Raw genomic sequence first — 12,798 nt, forward strand, 5'->3', positions numbered from 1 at the left:
GTTAAGTTCGTGCGCTCCGCTGCAGGCGGCCCAGTGTTTCGTTGGTTCGAATCCTGGGTGCGGACATGGCACTGCTCATCAGACCACGCTGAGGCAGTGTCCCACATGCCACAACTAGAAGGACCCACAACGAAGAATATACAACTATGTACTGGGGGGCTTTGGGGAGAAAAAGGAAAAAGTAAAATCTTTTTTAAAAAAAAAAAAGAAAGAAAAATCATGTGTATCAGGAGTTCCTACAGTTTATACTATTTAAACCCATAAGCATAAAAATATCAAGAGAAGAAAAAAACCCAACCTTACACTGAATTCAGCAGTTCTAAATTAAGTGTTCAGAATAAACCTTTCCTAATAGCCTCTTATCCTTTCATCCAAAACAAATAACTTGTAGTGGACATGAAGGAAAGCATATTAACTTTATTAATTTCTTAAAGTTACCTGACTATTTCCTGGAGAAAGATGAGATTCTAATTTTGGGGGTGGGAGTGGGAGGGCAGAGAAGTTTGGAAGAAGGATGGGCAAATCTTTGGTTCTTATTTGTACGCTATTTTTTTAAAAAATGAAGTTAATTACACCTTTTATTCAATTGGGAAAATCATTTTGGGAGACTGTAACAGGCACTATAAAAAGTTAATCCTCCAGTCATGAATTACTCTTAAAGCTCTAAGATGCCTATTGCTATAAAGCTTCCCTGGTTTCAATTCATACATTTTCACTCATTTACTCAGTAATTTAACAATTAGGTAACACAAGCCTATTGGTTGCCAGGGCTTAGCCGTACCTTGTGAATGCAGAAACGAGAAATGCATGGGAGCTGACAGCATAGAGAGAGAAACAAGAGTGTGAAAAATGATAAAGTCCTTCCTGAGAGGGAGATCTGTGAATTATTATGAACTTTCATTGCTCATTTTATTCACCAAATTAATATAGAGCAGCTCTACAAAATTCAACACAGTTTTAGAGCCAATTCACTACAACTATCCTGTGGATATGCCTTTTATTTGGATATATAGGTTATTTTTTTTATTTACTTTTTTTTAATTTATGTTTTTATTTATATGTTCTGAATTTTTTTGTTGATGGAAAGAAAAGAAAGCCCTTCATAGAGGGTCTCTCCTGTCCTGGATGTGTGGCTTCAGACTCATTCCCTGGGTTTCCTTGGCTGTATTGTTTTTTCTGTAGGATATGGTCTTATCCTGAGACAACACCACTTGATGGTCTTGCTAAATTTGTAAAGCCAGTGCCAATATAAGTCATCAGTACTCTATCTTGGCCCTTGAGTTCTTCACAACATTGGTTTGGTTTTCATTTTAAGCATAATTTGGAAAAAGCTCTTCAAATGTCTCAAAAACTCTATGGTAAGGCAGGGGAAGACAGGCGGCCTAGTAAGACTTTGGATCAAGAGCAGCTTCTAGGATTAGGTTCCAGTTAGAAGAACACACACATCTGCGGCTACAGACTCCTCCAGCTGCAGCTCGGCACAGTTTCTGCCAAGATACCCTGGAGCACTGCTGCTCCCTGCCCCTGAGAGTTGAAGGCCAGTTCAGCACTGAGATTCTATTGGTGGTCTTAGCAAAAAGTGATAGCCCAAAGCCAGAGACTTCTCAGGGTTGGCCCCTTTCATGTGGCTGCTGTAAACAAAGTGCAAAACTGTTGAAAGTGCTCCTTGAGAGTGCCATGATTTAGTCCGTCATCTAAGGTGATACACCTACGGAGTAGCCTATTTCTCCAATACTTTTTATTTATCTAGAATCTGTGAGCTGAAGAGATCTCAAGACTTTCCTTACAGGACATGAGAAAAATACTTTGCCACTTCTAGGATGCATGCCCCATCACACATTCTTTGGCTCAAAGGATTCACCATCAATCTCAAACTATTTCAATAGAGGGCTATGGTTTTGAAGAGCCAAGCAAAGAAGGCTTTTCAGGTAAGAGCCTGTGATGGACACTCCAATTGTCCATACAAAAGCCTAGTTGATAAGAAAAGCTCACTCTCATTTGGTTTATTTCCATTTGAGAACCAATAATTCTTTGGTCCACCAGACTTATGACGTTGGCTTCAAAATTTCTGAGGCCTCGGTTGTGGTCTTTGGTCTGGCTCTTTTGGACCTTGATGGGATGAACAGACACTGACTTAAGAAGCTGCAGCTCACATGGCTGAAGAAGTACACCTGGAGTGTCATGTGGGTGCCACGGAGGCACTGCATTCACATGCAGAGCACTGGAAATGACAGCGGTGGCTGTGGCTTCAGCTCTCTCTTGCAGGTCCCTGACAAGGAAACCCAGGGAATGAGTCTGAAGCCACATACCCAGGACAGGAGAGACACTCTATGAAGGACTTTCTTTTCTTTCCATCAACAAAAAAATTCAGAACATATAAATAAAAACATAAATTAAAAAAATATATAAATAAAAAAATAACCTATATATCCAAATAAAAGGCATATCCACAGGATAGTTTCACTCACTCATACAAAAGTTGTAGTGAATTGGCTGTTAATCCTGCTCTAAAACTGTGCTGAATTTTGTAGAGCTGTTCTATATTAATTTGGTGAATAAAATTAGCAATGAATGTTCATAATAATTCATTCACTGCCTTTTTAAAAGGATTAACTTAAAAAAGAATATTTGCATAGCACTTTGCAATTATTTAAAGTAGACTCTTTTTTTAATTAAAAAATACAGAAGGGGCCAGCCCGGTGGCGCAGCAGTTAAGGGCACACGTTCTGCTTCAGCGGCCCGAGGTTCGCCGGTTCGGATCCCGGGTATGCACATGGCACCACTTGGCAAGCCATGCTATGGTAGGCATCCCACATATAAAGTAGAGGAAGATGGGCACAGATGTTAGCTCAGAGCCAGTCTTCCTCAGCAAAAAGAGGAGGATTGGCAGTGATGTTAGCTCAGGGTTAATCTTGCTCAAAAAACAAACAAACAAAAAAAACCCCACCAGAAACCTCATATTGGATTGTGGCTAAAATTACCAATTCTTTATTATTATCAGTTATTTAATCATTACATCTTATAACTTATAGCATCTATTTAGTTCTCATAGGGAGATGCCCTTTTGGTTTTAGTAGTTAACACATATATACTTGTTAACTATTGAGAATTATTTACTTTGCTGGAGGCATAATCAAATATTTTTAACCACTAGATCTTCCTGTTTAAGAACTCAAAGTTTACCTACAAAATGTTATTCTATATTTGTCATTTATTCCCCAATAAAGTTTTTAGAAAAAGTATTACTCAAGGACAACCTAATATGACAATGTATAGTACACAGGAACACTGAAAAAGCACAATTCCCTGGCACCTACGTTTCTTTTACAAAAGGGAAGAATGGAAAGAGACTCTTCTAATCATTAACCCTTCTCCTTAGAAAATTTCAGTTTCATTATGAATGGTTCTTTCCACAATCAGCTGCTGGTTAATCTGGAGGGTCTCTGTGCCAGGAGCCACTGTCGCCACACCTTTCCTTGCCTTGTAGTCTGTCCAGCCTGCCAAGGTGAGGGGACAGGAGGAGGAATGGTATCCTCTCAACTGCTCCCTGAAATTCTTCACTGTCAGCTCTTTTCTATTCCCCTGAAAGGAATTCTTTCCTCTTCTATGATTGTACCATTTCCCTTCCCATTCTCCCTGCTGCCAGCAGAAAAAATAAATACCGCATTGAATACGAGATTATTTGTTCTCGCACCTTTCAGTGTTTCAGAGACAACTGAATTACGGGATGTATAAATGCTTTGTGTAGTAGAAAAAGGGTAAAGGCCACAGTCCCCCACAGCTGTCTACATCTCAGTTCTCTTCTAATGGAGAAATTTTGCCTCAGACCTTTTCATTCTGGAATATGGAATTTCTGCTAAACATCAGCCCTAGTAACAACAGAAAAAGTCCAATTGGAAGAAAATATCATTTTCACTCATTTCCAGGATGCAGTCCATAAGAATCTATAGTTACAAGTCATGTGGCTAAGAGGATTTTGTTACTACTAAATAATTAGCAGTTATAGGTTGTGGTTTTTTTGAGGAAGATTTGCGCTGAGCTAACATCCACCGCCAACCCTCTTTTTGCAGAGGAAGATTGGCCCTGAGCTAACATCTGTGCCCATCTTCCTCTACTTCATATGTGGGACACCTGCCTCAGCATGGCTTGATAAGTGGTGCTAGGTCCGTATCCAGGATCTGAACCAGTGAACCCCAGGCTGCCGAAGCAGAGCGCGCAAACTTAACTGCTACACCACTGGGCTAGCCCCAGGTATGTTTTTTTTTACTGTGGTAAAATACACATAACATAAAATTTACCATCTTACCATTTCTAAATGTACAGTTCAGTCTTATTAAATACATGTAACTGTTAGCACCATCCATCCCCACAACCCTTCACCTTGTAAAACTGAAACTCTATACCCACTAAATAGTAACTCTTCCTGTTTCCTCTCTCCCAGGCCCCTGGTAACCACCATTACACTTTCTGTCTTTAGGATTTTTATTTTGTTTTAATATTGGCACCTGAGCTAACATCCGTTGCCAATCTTTTGTTGTTGTTCTTCTTCTCCCCAAAGCCCTGCAGGGCATAGCTGTATGTTCTAGTTGTGGGTCCTTCTGGCTCTGCTGTGTGGGACGCCACCTCAGCATGGCTTGCTGAGTGGTGCTCGGTCCAGACCCCAGATCAGAACAGGCAAAATCCGGGGCCGCTGAAGCAGAGCGTGTGAACTGAACCACTTGGCCACAGGGCTGGCCCCTGTCTTTATGATTTTTACTACTCTAAGTACCTCATGTAAGTGGAATCATACAGTATTTGTCTTTTTGTGACCAGCTTATTTCACTTAGCTTAATGTCCTCAAGGTTCATCATTACTGTAGCATATTGCAGAATTTCCTTCCTTTGAAAGGCTGAATAATAGTCCATTGCATGTATATACAACATTTTGCTTATCTATTTATCCACTGATGGACACTTGGGTTGCTTCTACATTCTAGCTATTGAATAATGCTGCTATGAACATAGGTGTACAAATATCTCTTCAAGACCATGCCTTCAATTATTTTAATACCTTAAAGTGGTATTACTAGATAATATGATGATTCTATTTTTAATTTTTTGAGGTCCCACTATTCTGTTTTCCACAGCAGCTGTACTATTTTAAATTCTAACCAACAGTGCGCAAGGGTTCCTATTTCTCCACATCCTCACCAACACTTGGTGTTTTCTGGGTTTTTTTGATAGAAGCCATCCTAATGAGTGTGAGGTGGTATCTTATTGTAGTTCTGATTTGCATTTCCCTAATGATTAGTGATGTTGAGCAACTTTTCATGTGCTTACTGGCCGTTCAATCTTCTTTGGAGAAATGCCCATTCAAGTCTTTTGCCCATTTTTGAATGGGGTCGTTCTTTTGTTGTTGAGTTTTAGAAGTTCTCTATATATTCTGGATATATTAATCCCTTACCAGGTATGTGATTTACAAATATTTTCTCCTATTCTGTGGGTTGCCTTTTTACTCTGTTGATGACGTCTTTCGATGCACAAAATTTTTTGATTTTCATAAAGTCTATTTTATCTGTTTTTTCTTTTGTTACCTGTGCCTTTGGTGTCATATCCAAGAAGTCATTGCCAAATCCAATGTCATAAAGCTTTTGTCCTATGTTTTCTTCTAAGAGTTTTATTGTTTTAGGTCTTACATTTAGGTCCTTGATCCATCTTGAGTTAGTTTTTGTGTATGGTGTTAGGTAAGGGGTCAATTTCATTCTTTTGCATGTGTATATCAGTTTTCCTAGCACCATTTGTTGAAAAGACTGTCCTTTTCCCATTGAATGGTCTTGGCAGCCTTGTCAAAAATCATTTGACTACATGTGTGAGGCTTACTTCTGGGCTCTCTATTCTATTCTTTTGTTTGTTTGTTTGTTTGTTTAGGAAGATTAGCCCTGAGCTAACATCTGCTGCCACTCCTCCTCTTTTTGCTGAGGAAGACTGGCCCTGAGCTAACATCTGTGCCCATCTTCCTCTACTTTATATGTGGGACGCCTGCCACAGAATGGCATGCCAAGCAGTGCCATGTCTGCACCTGGGATCCAAACCAGCGAACCCCGGGCCGCCAAAGCGGAATGTGCAAACTTAACCAATGTGCCACTGGGCTGGCCCCTGCTGGGAGATTTTTGATCACTGATTCAATCTCCTTATTAGTTATAGGTCTATTTAGATTTTTCTATTTCTTTGTGATGGCTTTGAAGATTTTGTGTTTCTAGGAATTTGTCCATTTCATCTAGGTTATCCAATTTGTTGGTGTGCAGTTGTTCATAGAACTCTCTTATAATCATTTTTATTTCTGTAGAATCAGTAGTAACGTCCCCACTTTCACCTCTGATTTTAGTAATTTCAGTCTTTCTTTTTTCCTTAGTCCATCTAGCTAAATGTTCGTCAATTTTGTTGATCTTTTTGAAGAATCAACTTTTTGTTTTATCGATTCTCTATTGCTTTTCTACTCTCTATTTCATTTGTCTGTGCTCTAATCTTTATTATTTTCTTCCTTCTGGTAGCTTTCAGTTTAGTTTGCTCTTTTTTCTAGCTACTTAAGTTGTAAAGTTGGGTTGTTGATTTGAGATCTTTCCTGTTTTTTTTGTTTTTGTTTTTTCCCTGTTTTATCTCCCTAAATCCCCCCGGTACATAGTTGTATATCTTAGTTGCAGGTCCTGCTAGTTGTGGCATGTGGGACACCACCTCAATGTGGCCTGATGAGCGGTGCCATGTCCACACCCAGGATCCGAACCAGTGAAACCCTGGGCCGCCACAGCAGAGCGTGAAAACTTAACCACTCAGCCACGGGGCCAGCCCCTAGATCTTTCCTGTTTTTTAACTTATAGCTATAAATTTCCCCCATAGCACTGCTTTTGCTGCTTTCCATAAGTTTTGGTTATGCTGTGTTTTTGTTTTCATTTGTCTCTAAGTATTTTATAATTTCCCTTCTGATTTCTTCTTTGATGCACCGGTTATTTAAAAGTGTGCTGTTTAATCTCCACAGTTTTGTGAATTTTCAGTTTTCTTTTTGTTAATACCTTCTAACTTCACTCCATTGTAGTCAGAGAAGACACTTTGTATGAGATCCACTTTTTTTTTTTTTTTTTTTTTTGCTGAGGAAGATTTGCCCTAAGCTAACATCTGCTGCCAATCTTCCTCTTTTTGTATGTGAGCTGCTGCCATGGCATGGCCACTGACAGATGAGTGGTGTAGGTCTGCACCCAGGAACCAAACCCAGGCCACTGAAATGAAGTGCATCGAACTTAACCACTAGGCCACTGGGGCTGGCCCAAGATCCATTTTTTAAAATCTATTGAGACTTAATTTCTGGCCTAATATATGGGCTATCCTAGAAAATGTCCCATGTGCACTTGAGAAGAATGTGTATTTTGTTGTTGTTGGGTAGTGTTCTGTATATATGTGTTACATACAGTTGGTTTATTGTGTTATTTAAATGTCTTCTATTTTCTTATCTTTTGTCTGATTGGTCTATCCATTTTTGTGAATGTGGTATTAAAGTCTCCAACTATTCTTATACAATTGTCTATTTCTCCCTTCAATTCTATCAGTTTTTGCTTCAGACATTTTGATGGTCTGTTGTTAGGTGCAAAAATATTTCTAAGTGCTATATTTTCCTGCTATATTGAATCTTTTGTTAAAATATAATATCTTTCTTTGTCTCCTGTAACCTTTTTTGGCTGAAGTCTATTTTATCTGACATTAGTATACCCACCCCTCCTCTCTTTTAGTTACGATTTTAATGGATATCTTTTTACATCCTTTGACTTTCAACCTGTTTGTGTCTTTGGATCTCAAATGAGTCTCTTGTAGTTGGGTTGTGTGTTTTTACCCCTTATCCAAATCTCTGGTTTTTTGTGGGAGAGTTTAATCCATTTACATTTAAAGTAATTACTGATAAGGAGGGACTTACTTTTGTCACTGTGTTATTTTTTCACTATATGCCTTATAGTTTTTTAGTCCCTCATTTCCTGCATTACTGTCTTCTTTTGTGTTTAGTTGATTTCTTTCCCATTTCCTTTTGTGTATATTCTATAACTAATTTCTTTGTGGTTACCATGGAAATTACATTTAACAACCTAAAGTTATAACACTCTAATTTTAATTTATACCAGCTTAGCTTCAATAACATACAAAAACTCTGTTCCTTTACAGCTTTCTACCCCTTTCAGTTGTTGATGTCACAATATTCCACCTTTACACATTGTGTGTCCCCAGACATAAACTAATAATTCTTTGAAATGCATTAGTCTCAGGGCCAGCCCCATGGTCAAGCGGTTAAGTTCGCGCACTCTGCTTCGGCAGCCCAGGGTTTCACCAGTTCAAATCCTGGGCATGGACATGGCACTGCTCATTGAGCCATGCTGATGTGGCATCCCACATGCCACAACTATAGGGACCCATAACTAAGAATACACAACTATGTACTGGGGGGCTTTGGGGAGAAAAAGGAAAAATAAAATCTAAAATAAATAAATAAATGCATTAGTCTCTTAAATTATGTAGAAAACAAGATTTGGAGTTACAAACCAAAGTTACAGTAACACGAGCTGTTACATTAATAATTATTCTTTAAATTTATTAGCCTCTTAAATTACATAGAAAACAAAAAGTGGGGTTACAACCATTGTTACAATAATACTAGCTTTTATAATTACCCACATATTTACTTTTATTGAGATCTTTATTTCTCCATATAGCTTCAAGTTACTGTCTGATGTCCTTTCATTTCACGTTGCAAGAAGACCTTGAGCATTTCTTGCAGGGCAGGTCTGGTGGTCATGAACTCCCTCAGCTTTTGTTTATCTAGAATGTCTTGTTTTCTCTCTCAGTTTTTAAGAGCAGCTTTGCCAGATATAGCATTCTTGGTTGGCAGTTTTCTTCTTTCAGCACTTGGAATATATTGCCTCACCGTCTTCTGACCTCGGAAGTTTCCAAGGAGAAATCTGCTGATAATCTTATCGAGGATCTCTTGTATGTGACAATTTGCTCCTCTCTTACTGCTTTCAAGATTCTTTCTTTGTCTTTGAAAGTTTGATTACAATGTGTTGCAGTATGGGTCTCTTTAAGTTCATCTTATTTGGAGTTCATTGAACTTCTTGGGTATTTATACAGGCATAGCTTGGAGATATTGTGGGTTTAGTTCCAGACCATGGCAATAAAGCGAATATTGCAATAAAGTGAGTCACACAAATTTTTTGGGTTCCCAGGGCATATAAAAGTTATATTTACACTAAACTGTAGTCTGTTAAGTGTGCAACAGTATTATGTCTAAAAAAGAAAGTATATATCTTAATTTAAAAACACGTTATTGCTTAAAAATGCTAAGCATCATTTGAGCCTGCAATGAGTCATCATCTTTCTGCTGGTGGAGGCTCCTGCCTCGATGTTGATGGCTGCTGACTGATCAGGGTGGTGGCTGCTGAAGGCTGGGGTGGCTGTGGCAATTTCTTAAAATTAGACAATGAGCTTTGCCACACTGACTGACTCTTCCTTTTATGAACGATTTCTCTGGAGCATGAGATGCTGTTTGATAGCATTTTACCCACAGTAAGACTTCTTTCAAAATTGGAGTCAATCCTCTCAAAGCCTACCGCTGCTTTATCAACTAAGTGTATGTAATACTCTAAATCCTTTGTCGTCATTTCAACAATCTTCACAACGTCTTCACCAGGAGTAGATTCTGTCTCAAGAAACCACTTTCTTTGTTCATCCATAAGAAACAACTCCTCATCCATTAAAGTTTTATCATGAGACTGGGAAATTCAGTCACATCTTCAGGCTCCACTCCTAATTCTAGTTGTCTTGCTATTTCTATTACACTTCCAATTACTTCCTCCACTGAAGTCCTGAACCCTTCAAAGTCATCCATGAGGGTTGGAACCAACTTCTTCCAAACTCCTGTTAATGTTGATATTTTGACCTCTTTCCATGAATCACGAATGTTCTTCTTTTTATGTGTGTGTGAGGAAGATTGGCACTGAGCTAACATCTGTTGTCAATCTTCCTCTTTCTTCTTGAGGAAGACTGTCACTGAGCTAACATCTGTGCCAATCTTCCTCTATTTTATGTGGGATGCTGCCACAGCATGGCTTGACAAGCAGTGTTAGGTCTGCACCCAGGATCCAAACCTGCGAACCCCAGGCTGCTGAAGTGGAGCACGCAAACTTAACCACTATGCCACCAGATATGCCGTCACAAATGTTCTTATGGGGCTGGCCTGGTGGTGCAGCAGTTAAGTTCACATGTTCCACTTCAGCGGCCCAGGGTTCGCTAGTTCGGATCCCGGGTGTGGACGTGGCACTGCTTGGCAAGCCATGCTGTGGCAGGCATCCCACATATGAAGTAGAGGAAGATGGGCATGGATGTTAGCTCAGGGCCAGCCTTCCTCAGCAAAAAGAGGAGTGGCAGCAGATGTTAGCTCAGGGCTAATCTTCCTAAAAAAACAAACAAACAAAACAAATGTTCTTAAAGGCATCTAGAATAATGAATCCTTTTCAGAAGGTTTTCAATTTAGTTGGCCCAGATCCATCAGAAGAATCACTCTCTATCACAGTTATATCCTCACAAAATGTATTTCTTAAATAATAAGACTTGAAACTTGAAATTACCCCTTGATCCATGGGCTGCAGAATGAATGCTGTGTTAGCAGGCATGAAAACATTAATCTCATTGTACATCTCCATCACAGCTCTTGGGGGACCAGTTGCTGCGTTGTCACTCAGCAGTAATATTTTGAAATGAATCTTTTTTCCTGAGTAGTAGGTCTCAACAATGGGCTTAAAATATTTAGTAAACCATGTTGTAAATAGATGTGCTGTCATCCAGGATTTGTTGTTCCATTTATAGAGCACAGGCAGAGTAGATTTAGCATAATTCTTAAAGGCCTTAGGATTTTCAGAACAGTAAATTAGCATTGGCTTCAACTTAAAAGTCACCAGCTACATTAGCCCTTAACAAGAGAATCAGCCTTTGAAGCTTTGAAGCCAGGCATCAACTTTTCCTCTCTAGCTATGAAAGTCTTAGCATCTTCTTCCAATAGAAGGCTGTTTCACATACATCGAAAATCTGTTGTTTAGTGAAGCCACCTTCATTAATTATCTTAGCTAGATTTTCTGGAGAACTTACTGCAGCTTCTACATCTTCAGTACTTGCTGCTTCACCTTGTACTTTTATATTATAGAGATGGCTTCTTTCCTTAAGCTTCATGAACCAACCTCTGCTAGCTTCAAACTTTTCTTCTGCAGCTTCCTCACCTCTCTCAGCCTTCATAGAATTGAAGAGAATTAGGACCTTGCTCTGGGTTACGCTTTGGCTTAAGGGAATGTAGTGGCTGGTTTGATCTTCTATTCAGACCACTAAAACTTTCCCCGTATCAGCAATAAGCCTGTTTTGCTTTCTTATCATTCATATGTTCTCTGGAGTAGCACTTTCAAGTTCCTTCAAGAACTTTTCCTTTGCATTCACAACTTGGCTAACTGGCACAAGAGGGATAGCTTTCAGCCTGTCTAGGCTTTTGACATGCCTTCGAAGCTCACTAAGCTTTATTATTTCTAGCTTTTGATTTAATGCAAGAGACATGTGACTCTTCCTTTCACTTGAACACTTAAGAGACCATTGTGGGATTATTAATTGGCCTAATTTCAATATTGCTGTGTCTTTGGGAATAGGGAGGCCCAAGAAGAGGGAGAGAAATGGAGGAATGGCCAGTTAGTGGAGCAGTCAGAATACACATAACATTTACTGATTAAGTTTGCCATCTTATATGGGCACAGGTCACGGCGCCCCAAAACAATTACAATAGTAACATCAAAGATAGCTGATCAGAGATCACCTTAACAAATAGAATGACAATGAAGAAATGTGAAATGTTGCAAGAATTATCAAAATGTGATCCAGACTGAAATGAACAAATGCTATTAGAAAAATGGTACCAATACATTTGCTCAATGAAGGGTTGCCAAAAACCATCAATTTGTAAAAAATGGAACATCTGCAAAGCACAATAAAGCAAAGTGCAACAAAACAAGGTATGTCTGTATTCACTCACGTCTTTCATCAAATTTAAGAAGTTTTTAGCCATTATTTCTTCAAATATTCTCTCTGCTTCTTTCTCTCCCCTCCTTCCGGTATTCCCATAATGTCTATCTTGCTCCTCTTGACAGTGTCCCATAGGTCCCTTAGGCTCTGTTTGCCTTTCTTGCGTCCTTTTTTTCTGTTCCTCAGACTTGATAATTTCCATTGTCCTATCTTCAAGTTTGATGATCCTTTCTCCCGCCTGCTCAAATTTGCCTTTGAATCCATCTAGGGAAATTTTCATTTCAGTTATTGTACTTTTCAACTCCAGAAGTTCTTTTTGGTTTCTTTTTAGGTTTTCTCTTTGCTGACATTTCCATTTTGTTCACCCACTGTTTTCTTGACTTTCTTGACATCTTCCTTCAGTTCTCTGAACATCTTTAAGACAGTTACGTTAAAGTCTTTGTATAGTACACCTGCCTTTAGGTCTTTTTCAGGGACAGTTTCTATTGATTTATCTGTTTTCTTTGAATGACCCATACTTGCCTGGTGATTTTCTGTTGAAGGTTGAACATCTGAATCTAATAATGTGGTAATTTTGGAAATTAGATTCTTCACCTTCCATAGAGTTTACTAATTTTTATTACTGTTTTTGTTTTTGTTTTGATTGTTGTAAGCTGTCTCTGCCAAGGATCGGCCTGAGGTGTAAACTTAAGATCTTCTCAGGCCTTTTCTGAGCCTTTCCTTGGGCATGTGT

The 12,798-nt window shown here is 39.0% G+C and overlaps 1 protein-coding gene and 1 pseudogene across 4 annotated transcripts in view; both read right to left on the bottom strand.

Annotated features, from left to right (window-relative positions):
* The window catches only part of SSH2 (slingshot protein phosphatase 2), a 241,923-nt gene that overhangs the window by 122,805 nt on the left and 106,320 nt on the right, over window positions 1-12,798 (bottom strand). The gene's annotated exons all lie outside the window — the stretch shown is intronic.
* Window positions 1,058-1,973, bottom strand: LOC139074110 (RNA 3'-terminal phosphate cyclase-like protein pseudogene; annotated as a pseudogene).

The sequence above is a fragment of the Equus przewalskii genome, chromosome 10 (genome assembly GCF_037783145.1).
Source record: "Equus przewalskii isolate Varuska chromosome 10, EquPr2, whole genome shotgun sequence".
Taxonomy (NCBI): domain Eukaryota; kingdom Metazoa; phylum Chordata; class Mammalia; order Perissodactyla; family Equidae; genus Equus; species Equus przewalskii.